We start from the raw sequence: 16,731 nt of genomic DNA on the forward strand, positions 1-16,731 counted from the left end.
TAGTACTAAAAATAAAGCTACAGGATTAAAAACAACAACAACAAAATTAAGCCTTAATAAGAAGCTTCAACATACCACTAATATAGAAAGGGAGGTTTATAATTTATTTATTATCATTAATTTTTTAATATCTCAAAGCTATTACCTTTAAAAACTATCCTACTGATGTTGCATAGAGTAGATAATGGATTTTCATTTCCTAATGTTTTATTTCATATTCAGAAAAGGGCAGCAGTTGGCCTAGACTCTCACAAGATTCCATATATTATTATATGAGATTATATTTATTTTAAAAAGATCAATGTTTTGATCTGATACTGGATCATAGATGAAGGTTAGGGCATTATTTCTCCTCTGTTTTGTAATGAAAACAACCACCTTTTGGCACTAATGATTTTGTTTAGGATCTAGATAGATGAACTAATATTAATGAAAACACAACCCAACATTATGTAGCAGCTACAACACACTTGATACTGAGTACATCACATACACTGTTGTATTTAATAGTCACAGCAATCTTAGGAAATTCAGCTTTCTTATCTGTATTGTTACAGAGGAGGCACCTGTGTTTAGCAAGGCTGAACTTGTCACAGAGCTAGCAAGTGGTGAAGCCAGAATACAAACCTGGTGTTCTCCAGAGTCAGTGTTGTTAACCCGTTAAATTTATTTTCTTTCTTTTTTTTTTAAAAGATTTTATTTATTTATTCACGATAGACAGAGAGAGAGAGAGAGAGAGAGAGAGAGAGGCAGAGACAGGCAGAGGGAGAAGCAGGCTCCACGCTGGGAGCCCGATGCGGGACTCGATTCCGGGTCTCCAGGACCACGCCCTGGGCCAAAGGCAGGTGCCAAACTGCTGCGCCACCCAGGGATCCCTTAAATTTATTTTCTTAGTAGAATCCTTAGTAGGATTCTAGGGATTTGGTGGGCAGAAAGAATGTATGGTCCGGTGCAAATAATACGACCAGTTAGGTCTTCTAGAAATACTAAAGAGAACCAAACAACCACTTAACTGATGTTTCATCTATGCCAGGTACTGAGCTACCCACTGTACAACTATTTCACTTAATGCTTACAACAACCATAGAAGTAGTTACTAGCATTATCCTGATTTTACATATGAGCAATTAGAGGTAGATGGTTTAAGTAGTAAGCCTCTTTTCTTTATAAAGAATTCATTGCTCACATATTTAAATGGAAATGAAGCAAAAGAAATATACAACATGTTAGAATCATTCAGTAAATGTAGCTTCACTACCCTTATATTATGTTTCCAGGGAAAAGAATGGTGTTAGTGATAATGCATCCATTCTTTCTTATCTATTTTTTGCTTTAAATGGCAGATACTTGTGAGTTAGATATTTGGGCGCCATATGCAGTCACGAAGCTGAACCAAGTCTATTGCCTTCTCCACATCTTCATACATGTTAAACTCTAATTCTCTGAGGCTTGCACCAAAGGCAGTGGGCAGAAGTATGGCCTCACGACCCTTCCATTTGGAATAGTAACAATGAATGACCTTAGAAATGCAATATACCCCACACCCAGTGCCCAACAAAGGACATGCCAAGTTGCTCCACCCAAAGAACCTTGTGCTAAGGATATAGGTAGCCAATATCTTGCAAAGAGAGTCAGCAAAAATGAACATTTTTTCCCCAATACTGCAAAACTTCATCCAGTTGAGAGTTCAATAAAAGTTGATTTTGTTTCTAACATAATGAGAAAAGCTCTGTTTTAGGGATCAGATCTCTGCACCTCTGTCTTGTCTCCACCACAAACCAGCTATGTGATCATGGGCAAATTGATTAACTCTACTAGATTTCAGTTTTTACAATGAGGAAATAAGAAACTCATTCACCAATATTTTTGTGCAGAGTAGTAAGAGCTGTGAAAATACTTTGTAAAAATATAAATCCCCTTCACAAGTTTAAGATGGCATTATTTTATGTAACTCTTTCCTTGCCTAAGATTTGGCAATAACCAGTAACCTGATTAAACCAAGTTGGTTTACCCATAGACTTTATTGATTGATTGATTGATTGATTGATTGATTTTTTAAAATATTTTTTTAAGATTTTATTTATTTATTCATGAGAGACACACACACAGAGAGAGGCAGACACAGGCAGAGAGAGAAGCAGGGATCCTGATGTGGGACTCGAACCCAGGACTCCGGAATCATGCCCCAGGCCGAAGTCAGGCCCTAAACCACTGAGTAACCCAGGGATCTCCTATTGATAGATTTTACTTACTTATTTGACAGAGAGAGCACAAGTAGGGAGAGCCACAGGCAGGGGGAAAGGCAGAAGCAAGCTTCCCGCTGAGCAAGGACCCCCAATGTGGGTCCCATCCTGGGACCTGGGGATCTGGACCTGAGCAGAAGGCAGGGGCCTAACCAACTGAGCCACCCAAGGGCCCCTACCTACAGACTAGTTTAAAAGACAAGAGGAAGAGGGATCATTTAAACTTGATAGTTATCAGCTGTACCAAAAATATCTGTGGAACTGTTTGCTCAGTTGTTATGGTTAAGAGGGATTCATTTCCATTGGCCTTACTTCCCTGTAAGCTTGGCAAGTCCACAGATCAGTGAACATCAGTATGAAATAGCCTGAGAAACCTTTCCATCCTTTTTGGATTCTCACTAAACCACTGTCACTTACAGCACACAGACACTCTCAGTAGCTCAAAGGGAGGCGCAGGAGATCCTGCCAAAGATGCCTTTGGATTCCTATTCAGATTTCAAGGTGCCGACTTACTCTCCCTTGCATGTCTACATTAGAGAGTAGAATTTGGCTTCTATGTAGATTAGTTGGGACAGCAGTGAAAGGGGATAGTGTGAAGGACGTTTTTATGCAAGGAGAACAAAAAAGAAATTCCATCTGGAGTTAAATGTGAAGAGATGAATCAAAGATAGTATATAGCACTATTGACTATTTTTATAGTCTTAGCAGGAGGATTCAACCTAGACACTCCAGCAAAGAGGCAAAAATCAAAGAAACAATTTCTTTGGTGCTTTTACATTTATCTTGGACTCTGGTTTCCCCTCAAGTTATCTGACAGATTAAAATGGCTTTGTGATGTGACACCTTCATGCTATTTTCCTATTTTAGTTTTTTTCTTAAAATATTTTGTAGGTCAACACAAATGGGGAAAACTAAAGTAAATGATTATAAGTTTACATTTTCCTTGGGCCTGTACTTGGAAAGGCATATTCCTTCTTTCAAGTCACTAGTGTGGGACTATGAAGCTGGTTGATTTATCACTTAAACTCTGGCTCTAGATCACCTTATCAAATTTACTTTCAGGACACCAAAAGCAGAGGTAGTGGAGTTTGTTTAGATGGTGATCTATGGCTGGGAAGGAAACCAAAGCTTCTCAGACATAAAACATGCCATAATCCTCCAAAGCCAAGATCATTTCAAGGGGGGAATTTGGTATTTTCAGGCCTAAATTTATCTGATAAAATAAACCTACCATGTTCCGTCACTAGCAGCCACATTGCAATACACTCTACACTTGACCAACTGCCCCCATATGCAGATCTCTCCAGTAGGCCTGGTTGTCAGAAATCCACTGATTAAACATTTAAAGATTGGCTTTGGCAAAACATGCCAGAAATTCCTTCAGGGTAATTAAAACCACCTTCTATGTCAATAAACACAGTCTGTGAGATCCTTCGTGTGCAAAGGGGCTGGCTCTGACCCTCCAGGCTCTAGGACATTTTTTCTTAGATGGCTTTTTCATCATTGCAATATATTTTCAATGACTTATCCAGACCCTTTCCTAGCCCCCTTATGAAGTGATTGGCTGAGGTCAGTGATACCTGACCTTTACTGTTTCAGCCCAGACACAGGACAAAGGTGGCTCTGAACCTAAGGGCCAAGCTCATTGCCAAAGCCCCTGCACACAGACCTACAGGTAAGAGAACTCAAATGGAATTCTTGTTACAAAATTCTAGAGTTACTAGTCTTTATATATCACTACTCTTCCAGGTTCCTTTCCGATTTTTATCTGAAGAATTATTAATGTGACTTCAGAGAAAAACAAAGAACTCTGGTGGATATTTACTACACTGATACCCACAGACTTGTTATCTGCACGTAGTGGACACTCCATGAATTGTTTTCACCATAATGACAGCTTTATTGTTCCTATTACAGAAACAGTGTTTATACTTATTGAAAACTGTCATCAGAAAATATAAACAGTAAGAATTAAAATTTCATCAGCCTGACATAGCAATCATTAATATTCTACTAGCCATTCTTTCCATGGAATTCTTTATGAACACACACAGAAGTTTATAGAAGAGAAATAATATTATATATACCACTTTTATCATGGATATGGCTTCCTTTAATTTTTTAATAGTCTTTTTTGTACTTATTCCTCTCCTCCCCACATAACCCAGTGGTAATAAGCTTTGATATATTTTTTTCATACTTATGTCATCATATACCAACTCATTATAGCATGAGTGAGGTTTTAGTTGTTCAACTGATACTTGCTGAAAGGTTAAACAGTAAAATGAAAAAACATATAAACAAAAAAATGAGTGACTGAATAATAGGCTATGTTCTTAATTAGCTGGCACAATTTCCAAGTGATTGCAAAAATCATATAGCACATCCTTAAACTCCAGTCGGGGTAGGAAAACCTAGGCTGATCATGTCTGGACGGAGCTGTAAGTTTAAACTCCTGAGCAAAGAATAGGTACCTGGCTGATGTCCTAACTACAGTGATATTATCAATCTACTCTCCAACTCAAATCAAGTTCAAAACCACTTACAAAGCACCTATGTGTCAAGCACTGTACTGTCATCTGTAGAATAAAGGAGTGAAAGGGTGGTAATTATCTTCCACGAGTTTCTTTCTAGCTGGGGAGACAATGTGCAGGTCCTCCTCTTCCTGGCAGGCTATCTAAACTTGGATTTTGGTGTCTGCATTCATGAAATGGGGAAAATATCTATATATCATAGCACTGTTGTTATGATTTAAAAAACCCAAGGAATTAAAAAAAAATAATTCATGGGAAAATGAAGATTCAAGGCAGGACATGCAGGTACCAGGAAGATTCAAGGCAGGACATGCAGGTACCAGGTACTAAATGGTACATATAGAAGCAGGGAGCAGGGATGGCCTGGGATGCTGAGGACCCAGGACAAGCCCACATGGTTGACTTGGGATCTCAGTTAGGAGACTCAGAGACATGAGGGGACAGTCAGGAAGCAGTAAAGTTTACAAGCACAGGACAATATAGTCAACAGCCCAAACTTCTTAAAGGGCCAAACACAAGCGGGAAAATATTTTGTCTTTTCAGCACGTGCCAATGTCTAGTTCAAGGCCATCCAAATGAGTGACTCAAAGGCAACCTGCTTGTCAAGTAACTGGAGAAAGAAAAAGCCTGGCCCACATAATGGGCTTAAATCCAAGTTTCTGAGACTTATAGGAAAAATTCTGATCAGAAAATTTCCATCTCAAATTGTGCTGAGGAAGCTCAGGGACTGAGTAAGCATGTTGGCAACAGAAGCACAATATGATAATCAGACTGCTTTTTTTTTTTTCACCACTGTGCACAGAGTTCTTCAGGTCCTGGGGAGACCTCAGCAAGTCTTTGATCTCTGACCCTGCAAGGGGTCAGAGAACCTACTGGGAAATACACCTCATTCACAAATGCCACTGCATGAAAAACATTCTCCCTACATCCTATCAAGTGACCAGAGGGCTGTGACTTTCAAAGCATAGAATGTTAGTTTCATCCAGGCTAATCCTACAGAACTGGGATGGGATTAGGTATTGGTCACTGCAAGAGATGTCAGTTGGAAGCACTGAACTGTCCCAGTCTTTTCTGTTAGCTCAGGATTGTCCAGGGCAGCTCTTCTCCCCTCTGTCATATTTCCTTTTTAAAACCAGTACCAGTGAGGGCTTCCTGGAAGCATATTCCCAGGAATATGTGCTGCCCTAATCAATACTCACTCTCTCACCCCATCCCACCTGCCCTGGCTTCCTAGAGAGAAGAGAAAGGAGATGAGAGATTTTAATATTACAATCCCAAATTATAATTTAAAACTGACGTTTCTAGAAGATGTTTTAATACTTTTAGTCCTCTGAAGAAGCAACTGAGTCTCCTGATTATCACAAATCTTTATCCATTCAAATAGCCACCCATCCACGCAGCCAGCCAGCCTGTCAGCCAGCTAGTCAGACAGCCATGTATCCTTTAAATTTTATCTGCCTGTTAGGTCACTATCTATGTATCATTTTTTTAAAACTTCATAAAAATTTTAAATTAAAAAAATGTCTCGAAGAACTTTGTATTCTCACTTCCAGGGAGAAATATGTCCCAAATACTCACACAAAATGGATTGAGACTTCAAAACAACTCCTACCTAAAATCCCCAGTGACTGCTAAAATGCAGACAGACCATATATTTTGAAAAGGGACTAAAATCACTCACTAAAAATACAATCCCACTGGCAGTTTATAAGATTTATACTTTCCAATTCTATCAAATCATGCACCCAACTTTTGGAGGAGAGCTAGAGATGTCTGCAAGTCTTACGTCAATGATAGGTAAAGTTTAGTTTCCACAGATTTACCTGAGTTCAAACTGCATTGAACCACACACAGTATTAATAGAAAAAAAAAGTATCACAGCTTTCAGAAATGTCAAATTTGAACCCCAGGAGAGGACTAGCTCATTAAACAACCATACTGGTTGTTACAGTGGGTCAATCATTCTTCGAAGTCACTTACTTATCAGTTTGAGGAAAATTAACATTTCTGGGTCACCAGGTTCCATATACTTATGTACAACCGATGGCCTGAAACCATGAAAGTCATTATATTTAATATAGATGGGCAACTAAATCCCAGAGAACGAATGACTCACCCATGTCTTTCATGGCAGAGGCTGAGAATTGAGCTTGCTTCCCCTCTCGGATTGGGTAGAAGTACATGGGCTTTGGGGAAGGACAAGGGCAAAGGAGCAAATTAAGGTTCAATGGTTATGTCTTTATGAATTTATTTCTACTCCACCTGTGTAAATTCCCTCTGAAAATCTGTGACAATGTGAGGTTGAGGAAACACACAGACCAGGCAATGGTGAGAAAGAGCCACAGCAACCACAAAGGTCTTCCTTGACAGATTTTTCTAGAAAACATATTAATTATTATCCAGAAACTTAATTGTTTATATCTAGAAACAATTATTTGTACCATTTAACCCAGGAATCTTGACTTTAGAAAACTCTTCTAAGAAAATAACTAGAGAGCAATTATTTATCACACAATTATTATAGAAAAATATTGGAAATAATCTAAACTTCCAGCATTAGATGAATGGTAAAATTGTGGGTGAACTATACGATGTTATAGAAGAATGCTCACAGTTTTATTTGGAACATAAACAAACAAAACAAAAATAGATATGATACTATTTTACATATAATTCCAGTAGCATCCATCCCTTTCTCTTACACGCACATGCACGCACATGCACGTACTCACACAGCCTGGAAAATACATTGAAAATATTTGTAATGTTTATGTCTGGGGCTAGAGGTAAAATCAATTTTCTTTTTTTCATTTTTATTTATAGTCCAAGTTTTCATCAGTGAACACATCTTCTGTTCTCATAGGCGCTTTTCTTTTTCTACAGAGTATTTAATAAAATTTATATTCATATTCTTATGTTTATTTCATGTGTGTCTTCCCAATAGAATGCAAGTTCTATAAGGACAGAGTCTTTGTTTTTAATTTTTTCACTGTGTTGTTTTTGTTTGTTTAGCATGGTGCCTTGTATATAATAAGCATTTTTAAATGACTATGGAGTGAACATTTGAGGGACACTACTAAGAGAGGTAAGGTTGTGTGCAGGGATTCTAATGGGCTATCGAAGTCTGTTATGTGTCTAGTTTCTAGCTAATTTGCTCAAATAGTATGCTATTCTCTTTCCATACTTTTGCCCCCCTCATATTGCAAAAGACCCCTCTTCTCTATGAAGACAGTCTTTGCCCCTCCTCATTACCTATCAGAATCCCACCAAGACTCCACTTTGGCCATAAGCCATTCCTGTTCAATAAAGAGTCTCTAAATAAATAAATAGTCTCTCCAGCACTTACTGCAACCACTCATTTGGAAAGCCAACATTTTTTGAATGACTATTGAGTTCCAAACATTTCTTTAGAATGGGCAAACTACCATCCAAGGGCCACCACTTGATTTTGTAAACAGACTTGTTTGCTAGATACAGCCATGACCACATGTAGCCAAGACAGAGATGAGTAGCTGGGACATAGACTGTATGGTTAGCACAACCTAAAATGTTGACCACCTGGCTCTTTATAGGAAAGTTTACCAATTCCTGTTCTAGAATATTTACATACTTGTGCAAAGTAGAGCTATCAAATTATTATCCTTTTGGATGGTTTTTTTTTTTAACCGAAAGCATATGTCTGAGAGTTTTATTCTAAAACCCCCACATTATTCTAATATACCTAACTTCATTCTTAAGAACTTATATTTTTGTGTCAGACACTCCTGTATTTTAAATCCTGAGTCTGCTGATTGACACTGGACAGATCCTACAAATTCTCTAAGCTTCAGTTTCATTATCAGTGAAATAGGAGCCTACCCACTTAGTTCCTTAATAAACATGTAATATGCGCTATTTGCCAGGCACTGTGCTAGGAGATGGATATCGGACAATGATGAATAAGATCTAAAAGTCCCCTAATTAAGCTTCAATTGTACATACTTCTGAGGTTAGCTGTGAGGAGTAAATGAAATAGACACGCAAATGTGCACGTATCTGTATCATATACACATCAATATACTGCACAATATAAACATACACGCATGATATATAGTATATCACATAGAATATATTAAGTACAAAGAATGGTATTCAATTTTTGGCACACTGCAAGCACTTAGTACATGGTAGCTCTTTCTCCTCACCATAGTTAAAATGGAAGCTCTTTTTTTTTTAGAAGAAAAAAAATCTATTTATTTATTTATTTGGGGGTGGGGAGAGCTGAACTGGGGAGGAGCAGAGGGAGAGAATCTCAGGCAGACTCTGCACTCAATGCAGAGTCTGAATCAGGGCTTTGATTTCACGACCGGAGATCATGACCTGAGCCAAAACCCAGAGTGGGCTGCCCAACCAACTGAGCCACTCAGGGGCCCCACGGAAGCTCTTTTAACAGACATCTAAGAAGCAGGCTTATTGGATGAAAAAATGCCTTCTGTTGCTTCTATAAAATGGGCCTATAGGATGCTCTATACTCACAGCTAATTTAGCAGGCTAATCTCTGGGACACAGGCACACTCCTGCTTCTTCTGGCTCAGACGCATGTTTACCGCGAGGCAGTTCTATTTGTTCCCATATCTCTTGATGCCAGTTATACTTGTTAGTTAACCAAATATCACGGAAGGCGATGAAGAATGGTGAGGAAAGTTAGAAGAGGATTATTTTGTACGAAAACTAAGTCAGATGCTTTCAAAAGATGACAAAGAGTTGTCAGATTAAATGTGGTAGAGATAAAAGATATGGGACAGCTGTAAAAAAATCTAGAAGGGTCGGTGGTAAGACGGCTTCTCAAGTGTCTATGCTGTCATTTAACCTCAAGAAAACCAAACTCAGACATGCTTTTTGTCATTTTGGGTGTGGTTTGTACAAGAAAAATACAAGACCCCATCAGCAGACTCATATTCAAAGATGAAGCCTTGATTCTTCAACAGACACTTCATCAAAACTAGGCAATGCTATTTAAAACAGCATTCAAACTTTTTTTCTTCTGCCTTGATTTTTCCAATTGACCATCAAGCATTGGTCTCAAAAGCACAGAATAAGAGAGGCACTCTTTTTAATGTACTTCTCACATATAAATGATAGCATGCTAACCAGGGCATGTTGCTTCAACACCTGCCATATTTTCTAAGTAAAAGAAATCATCAGAGACAGAGTGACCTGTTCAAGACCATGGAACTAGTACTGCTGGAGTGATTCCAGAACCAGGCGGGGTCTGACTCCACCACCTCAGCCACCTGATGTAACAGAGAGGCGAGCACAGCACAGACTCACAAAGGCTGGCTTGGAGGGTTAAGTGTATTTTGAGCAGGACAGAGTATCATCTGCTCAAATACAACAGAAATTTTTACTTCATTCACCTTAGTCACCAGCATAACCAACACAGCAGCTGGCAACAAATATAGTAAGTATATTTTGTTTGACTTTGTGAATTTTCTTTCCTCTAATAGTGGAAGAAACTAGAGCCTTCCCGATTTCCACACGAAGAGGTTCACATGGGATTTACAACCCCCTCCAAGGAGTGTACAACAGCAGGGGAGACATTTTATTGTGCCTGTCAGATCGTGGCATGGAGAGCCCAGCCTCACCGATTGGCACTCGCTCTTTGCTGTCAGTGTGGCAAGATGAGCAGCACCCTGCTCACCAGATGGTTATTTGTTCCACCAGGCACCTTTGCTGCATCCCTGATTCACTCCAGCCAGGACAGTCTCCAGCATTCACGCTGCAAGGCAGCTCCTGCCAACAACTTTGCCAAATGGCTCCTCTCAAAGTCATGGGCCGCCCAGACAGACTGGCTCCTCCATCTGCAGCAGCTTTTGGCAAAGAGATGCTTCCCTTTCTGGCTCCACCTCTTGGCTGCACCAGAGACTTCTTGCCAGAAGGATGATCTGACCCATTGGTTCCTATAGCCAAGCCTGGAGTTGTGGGGCCATTTAAAGCCAATGCCTGTGTCCCCCATGCTCACCTATGAGCACAATGTCACAAGAGACTAAAGAGGTCTAAACGACACAGCACATCAAATACAGACATAGGGCATCAAAGAAACTTAGAGCCAGAAAAATCTAGAGAGAGAGCATGCCACCCCTCCCCCCATCGTTAGCCTCATTTTAGGAGATTAGGATACTGAAGCCCACAGAGCAAAAGTACCTAATTATGATGGTGGGACTGGGAATAGCACCCAGGTCTTCTCGTGTGCATTCTACCTCACTGGATACAATGCTTCATCCTCTTCGAAGGTTCCCTCTGTTCATTTTTTAAATTTTGATAAAAATTAGGCCTTTTGTATTGGCATTGATTCAAAATCACCTTTCTGTAGAAAAATGAATAATCTTTTCCCCGTGTCAACATCACAACTTCTGTATTAAGCAGGCGTGTCCATATACTACACTGTCAAACCCTGAAATGACTTCTGTTCCGCCACTTACTGGCGGGTGACCTTGGACAAGTAATAATCTCATTTTTGCTTCAACTTTTCACTTCATGGGGGATAAGGACAGCATTGACCTCTAGAGTTTCGAGGACTAAATAAGAAAAATCTTCAAAACTCAAAGTTTGTTCCTGGCACATAGCAAGCCTTCCACAATTGCTACCAATCAACCTTGTTCTTTATGAACACTTGAATTCAAAATGGTCATAGGACATACAGTGCTTTGCACAGATAAGTAGATATGCCAGGTGTGCCCATATTCTACATTAGGAAATGCAAGCTCATGCAGTTACATGACTTATCCAAGCTTTATTAAAGAAGTAAAGGACCAAAGAGTCCTTCTTGCCTCTTTGCTGAGAAACAGGAACTAGCCTCTTGGTTTTAAAGGTGGTAAAATCAGGAAGGAGAACTTTTGAACACAAATGATAGATAGATAGTTCACCACAGCATCATATTTAGTATAAAAAAAAAGCCAGAAATAGCTTTCCATCCATGTACAAGGAACTACTAAATAAACCATGATACAGTCATACCACAGTGCATTATGCAGCCATTAAAAAGAACAAGGCAGGTGTAGGTGTCCTGACATGTAATGATCTTTCAAGATTGCTGAGTGGGAGGAAAAAACAAAGTACAAACAAAACAAGCAGTATACACTCAATCATGCAAACAATCCCTCCCACAATGTACATGTGTACATGTATATTTATTTATTTTTTAAAGATCTTATTTATTTATTCATGAGAGACACAGAAAGAGAGAGGCAGAGAGAGAGAGGCAGAGATACAGGCAGAGGGAGAAGCAGGCTCCATGCAGGGAGCCCGACGTGGGACTCGATCCCAGTTCTCCAGGATCACATCCTGGGCTGAAGGCGGCACTAAACCGCTGAGCCACCCGGGCTGCCCGTGTACATGTATATTTAAATGTATCAAAGTACATCCAAATGACAGTGCTAACTCTGGGCAGGAAAGTGGGATGAATGTAGGGATAGAGGGTAATTCATGCTTGACTATGTCTATTTCTTTTTTTTTTTTTAAGAGTTTTAAAAATTTTTAAGTAATCTCTACATCCAACGTGGGGCTCAAACTTATAATCCTGAGATCAAGAGTCACATGCTCTACTGACTGAGCCAGTCACGTGCCCCTGTTTTGTCTTCTTCTGTAATGGTTGAATCCGTTCAAGTGTCAAGAAGACACGTTATTATTTGATAGAGGAGAATGTCAATGACAGCAATACAACTATAATGAACCAACCGACCTCTTAACCTCCTAACTTGGGTGTCCCCAGCACCCACTTGACTTCTACAAAGTTACATGAGCAATGTTACTCTCCTCAAGGTTCTTGTAAAGCTCTACTCTTTGGTTACAACACCTTCTGGTGATATTTTGTACTTGAGGATCCAAGTTTTGTCCTTTAGACCACCTGGGAGCGCTCAGCACCTTGCTGCAGCATTCTCCATGAGAGCTGTCTGCAGCTTGTCTACCCTCTGCACCTTTGGGTATCTGCTGAGTGTCACAGAGATGAGTCCCCTACACGAAGTGGAGGAGGATGCCTGCCATTCTGTGATGACTTCGGATTCATTACCTCGTGGATTCACAGCAGTGGAATTGGCAATGCATGTGGAGGACGAGGCTGCCAGTCCCCCTGCATCAAGCCCAGCACAGGTAAGGTACTCTTTGGCACCCTCCTACTAGCAGATCTCACCTGTCTTGGGTTAAAATACTACCCTTCAGGGTCCCTCTAGACCCTGAAATCCCATGTACTCTTCTTGCTCCTTATCCAGAGTTCCCTTCATTTCCCTACATTTGCTGTAAGCAATCAGGTCTCTTTCTTCTAAAGCACAGAACTGAGAGTCTGACATCCCCCTCTATCCACTTACCACTTTCCGTTACCATGACCCCGTCTCCAAAATTAATACTAATTAGTTTTCTGTGGATTTCACACATACAGATCTTACCATCATCACTTCCCACTCTTTCCACAGTGAACTTAGAGCATAAGAATTCAAGGGTTCCTGGGTTATTTAAGACACAGTTCCCAATGGTCTTATAAAGAGATAGTTACATCAGCTTTGGTCTGCTCTGATTTTCAGCCTCATTCTAGCATTCTACTGGAAAGGCAAAAGAAGGCAAATTGGTGGTAAAGATGACAAGTTTGGGGAAAGCAATCTCCTTAATAGGGGATGAGGCGAACAGCATGGGCAAGTCTCTCTGGCCAAAACGAGGCCTCACGCACCTTCGCATTTGTACGCAAAGGACAACTGCCATCACACAGCTGTCTCTATCCATTCCTTCTGAGCCAACTATAGGAATTGTTACCAGCTCCGGAGAACGGGTGTCCAGAAGATCCCAGGGAGCCATCCCAGCACAGCCGGGGAACTGCACCATTAACATCCTAAGCTAAGGGCAGGGGGACATGGACAAGCATCTAAAAACCCAGCTAATTCTCACAATTTGCTCAATCCCATAAATAGTTTCCTTCTTTCCTTATAGAGTAAAATACATCTGGAAGAGAAGGTCAACTGAGGACTCTGGCATTGGGTGGAGGAGTTCAATTTCCTTCCTGTGGGACAATGATGAAGGCCCAGACTTGTGCACTGCCCTTCTAGAAAGATGGAATAAGACAGTCCAGCAGCACTGAATGTGCACCATGGAGATATATGCAAAACAGAGACTATATCCTGCATTCCGTCCCCCCCCCACACACACCAAATCCTGACCTGAGGCAGCAGGGGTGGGCAAAGAGCATATGCCTCGGGTCCAGGGAGTCATGGCTTCCAATCTGGTTCTACCACTTACAAGTATGTGAACTTACATAAGTTTCTTTGCTTTTCCAAAGCTCGAAATTTCTCAGTCTGAAAAATGAGACTAATGAAACCGTTTGCTCACAGTTGTTGAAAGAGATTAAATGAGTAAACATATGTGAAACACCTAGGAAAACATGTGGACTAGACAATACTTGAGAAACCTCAGTTCCCTTCCCTCAGCTAACTGCTGATATTGGACCTTTAGTTTCTTCATAAATGCAAATGCCAGAGTCTAGGAATGTCAGTCTACAGCTGTGCTCTTTTCATTGAGCATTACCAATATTTTGACAGGACTGGCCTAATGTTATTCACCCCAGGTTCATTGGCACATTTCTGACCAGCCCTCATAAAGGGCTTGAGATTGCCCCTGGGGACCTGGATGCTAATAATGAATACTTGCTAGTGATTTTCAATGCACTCTGGTTATTATGTTTGGTAGCAGAACATTTCCCATCCCCAGAAAGGTCATTTACAATAGTGTAAGGCAGCTTCCTTCCACCTTCCATTTCAGATTTTTCCGAGAATGGCAGAGAACTCAAACATTCATCCATATGCATTGGAAGTACTATTCTGATGTGGCATTTGCATACAAATATCAAAGCAACTTAAAGAACTACAAGGCAGCTCTCCATCATATGACACCACCTCCTTTTATTTTTCTAGTGCCTTCCCAGCACCTTCATATCAAAAGCCATTTTCATGTACCTTCCTAGCTTTATTCATCTTGGATTCCTCTAGATTGTGTGTGAAAAGGGGGTGGGGTGGAGGAAGCAGAGACTTCTACTTTCTCACTTTTATTCTGGTGCCCCTAGAAAGCTGTCACATTTCAGAGATCACACAGATCTCACTCAAGTTTGGAGACCCTCTAACACTCAATTCACCCAAGACTGGACCCTTCTTATTCTATCATATTGTTGAAAAAGGCCATATAGTGTTGAATAATTTCAGCGTGAGGTTAGTTATGTTTACACCAAGGCATTCCATTGTGGGGTCCTTTTTGTTATAATCTTTTTATACCAAGCCAAGATAAGTTTCCTTGCTGGCTCAAATTCTGCCTTAGAGTGCTCTTCTCCCAGGCATCCCATCTATTCACATGGTTTTAAATACTTTTAATATGCTGCCAACATCCCAAATTATACATCTAGTCCCATTCTTGCTTCTGAGCTTCAGACCCAGATAGCTAACTGCTTGAGGATCTTGCTGTGAGGCTAAACATCTCACACACCCCTCAAATTAATCAACTTCCAAAGTCTTTCTCCAGAGTCAGTGAAAAGTTCCATTATGTATCAGTCTCACGGCAAAGCCCTGGGAGTCGTCCTTGATACTTACCTCCATCTACTTCTCTTTATCTCTGCCCAATCTGTCACACCAAGCAAATCCCACCCATTCCTCTCCTACGATGTATCAGAGGAGTCACCTAATTCTCTCCATCTCTAATGTTGCCGCCATCCTAGAGTACAACTGTGGCATCCTAACTATTCCCTTTTTGCTCCTATTCCTTTCCTCCCTAGCCCTCCGACCCCACCCTGCATAGCAGACAGATTGAGCTCTAAAAAAAAAAAAAAAAAAAACCTGATCAGATTTCCCCCCTGATCAAAATCCTTTAATGGCTTTCCATCCATCTTTGGATAAAGTCCAAACTCCTTATGGTCAAGGCTACACATGATCTGGTCTCTGAATACTTCTCCAGTCTCTCTTTTGTAACATTTTATTATAAAAATTTTTAAACAGAAATCAAAATGGAAAAAAATTCCAGTGATTACCCATTGATGGGCCTTGCTTTATCGTGTGTGTATCTATCCATTCATCCATCCGTCTATCCTCGCATGAATCTTTCCTGGTTTTGGTACATTCCAAAGTAAACTGCAGGTGCTGGTCTCATTGTCATCCTTCTTCCTCTTGTTCCTTATAGTCTAGCCACAGGCAGCTTTCTATTCTTCAGATCAGTCAGACTATTTCGTATCTCTGGGCTTTGTACCTATTGTCCCCTCTACCTGAATTGTCTTTACCTCTTGTTTATTCCTGACTGATCCTTTAGTTCTCAACTTAAAACTTACTCTTACAGGCTGCACCCCCAACTAAATTAGACCCACCTTCCTGCCTTTTATATGATCTCGAGGCATCTTGCACTCTTCCTGAATGTCACTTGTCACAATTGGTAATTATATGTTTATTTGCAAAATTATTTAATGTCCACCTCCTGTGCCAGCCTGATACCATGTCCGTATTATTGGACCATGCTGGATCACCTCTGCAGAAAGTCAACTAATATTTGTGGAAGGAATTAAAGGCAGAATGAATCAATAATTACATAATAATAATCATAATACATGGAATAAATAAATTCGTTCTTCCTTTAAAATGTGTAAACAGTATAGGTTTTTAAAGATACTTGCAAGAAAGTAGAACTTACTTACTGCCAGAATATAACCACCAAGAACATTAAAGCAAATAACTACATGGTAAGATCCACTGCTGGTGTTCCAACTGAGAAGAGACTGGTGGGTTTTAGTGACTTCTGTCCCATCTCCACTAGCCATTCCCCTCAAGACCATCCAGAATCAACACACAATCCAAAGAAAATGGGTGTGTGTTATGCAAATGTACCTATAAGGTACTGAGGACATTTTACCAAGGTATAGCTTTGTATCAGGCACTGTCTTGAGTATTTTTCCTGTATTAATT

The 16,731-nt window shown here is 40.2% G+C and overlaps 1 protein-coding gene across 13 annotated transcripts in view; it reads right to left on the reverse strand.

Moving 5' to 3' along the window:
• PPP2R2B (protein phosphatase 2 regulatory subunit Bbeta) overlaps window positions 1-16,731 on the reverse strand; it is a 443,029-nt gene that overhangs the window by 245,085 nt on the left and 181,213 nt on the right. The window lies entirely within an intron of this gene.

The sequence above is a fragment of the Vulpes vulpes genome, chromosome 2 (genome assembly GCF_048418805.1).
Source record: "Vulpes vulpes isolate BD-2025 chromosome 2, VulVul3, whole genome shotgun sequence".
NCBI classification, from domain to species: Eukaryota; Metazoa; Chordata; class Mammalia; order Carnivora; family Canidae; genus Vulpes; species Vulpes vulpes.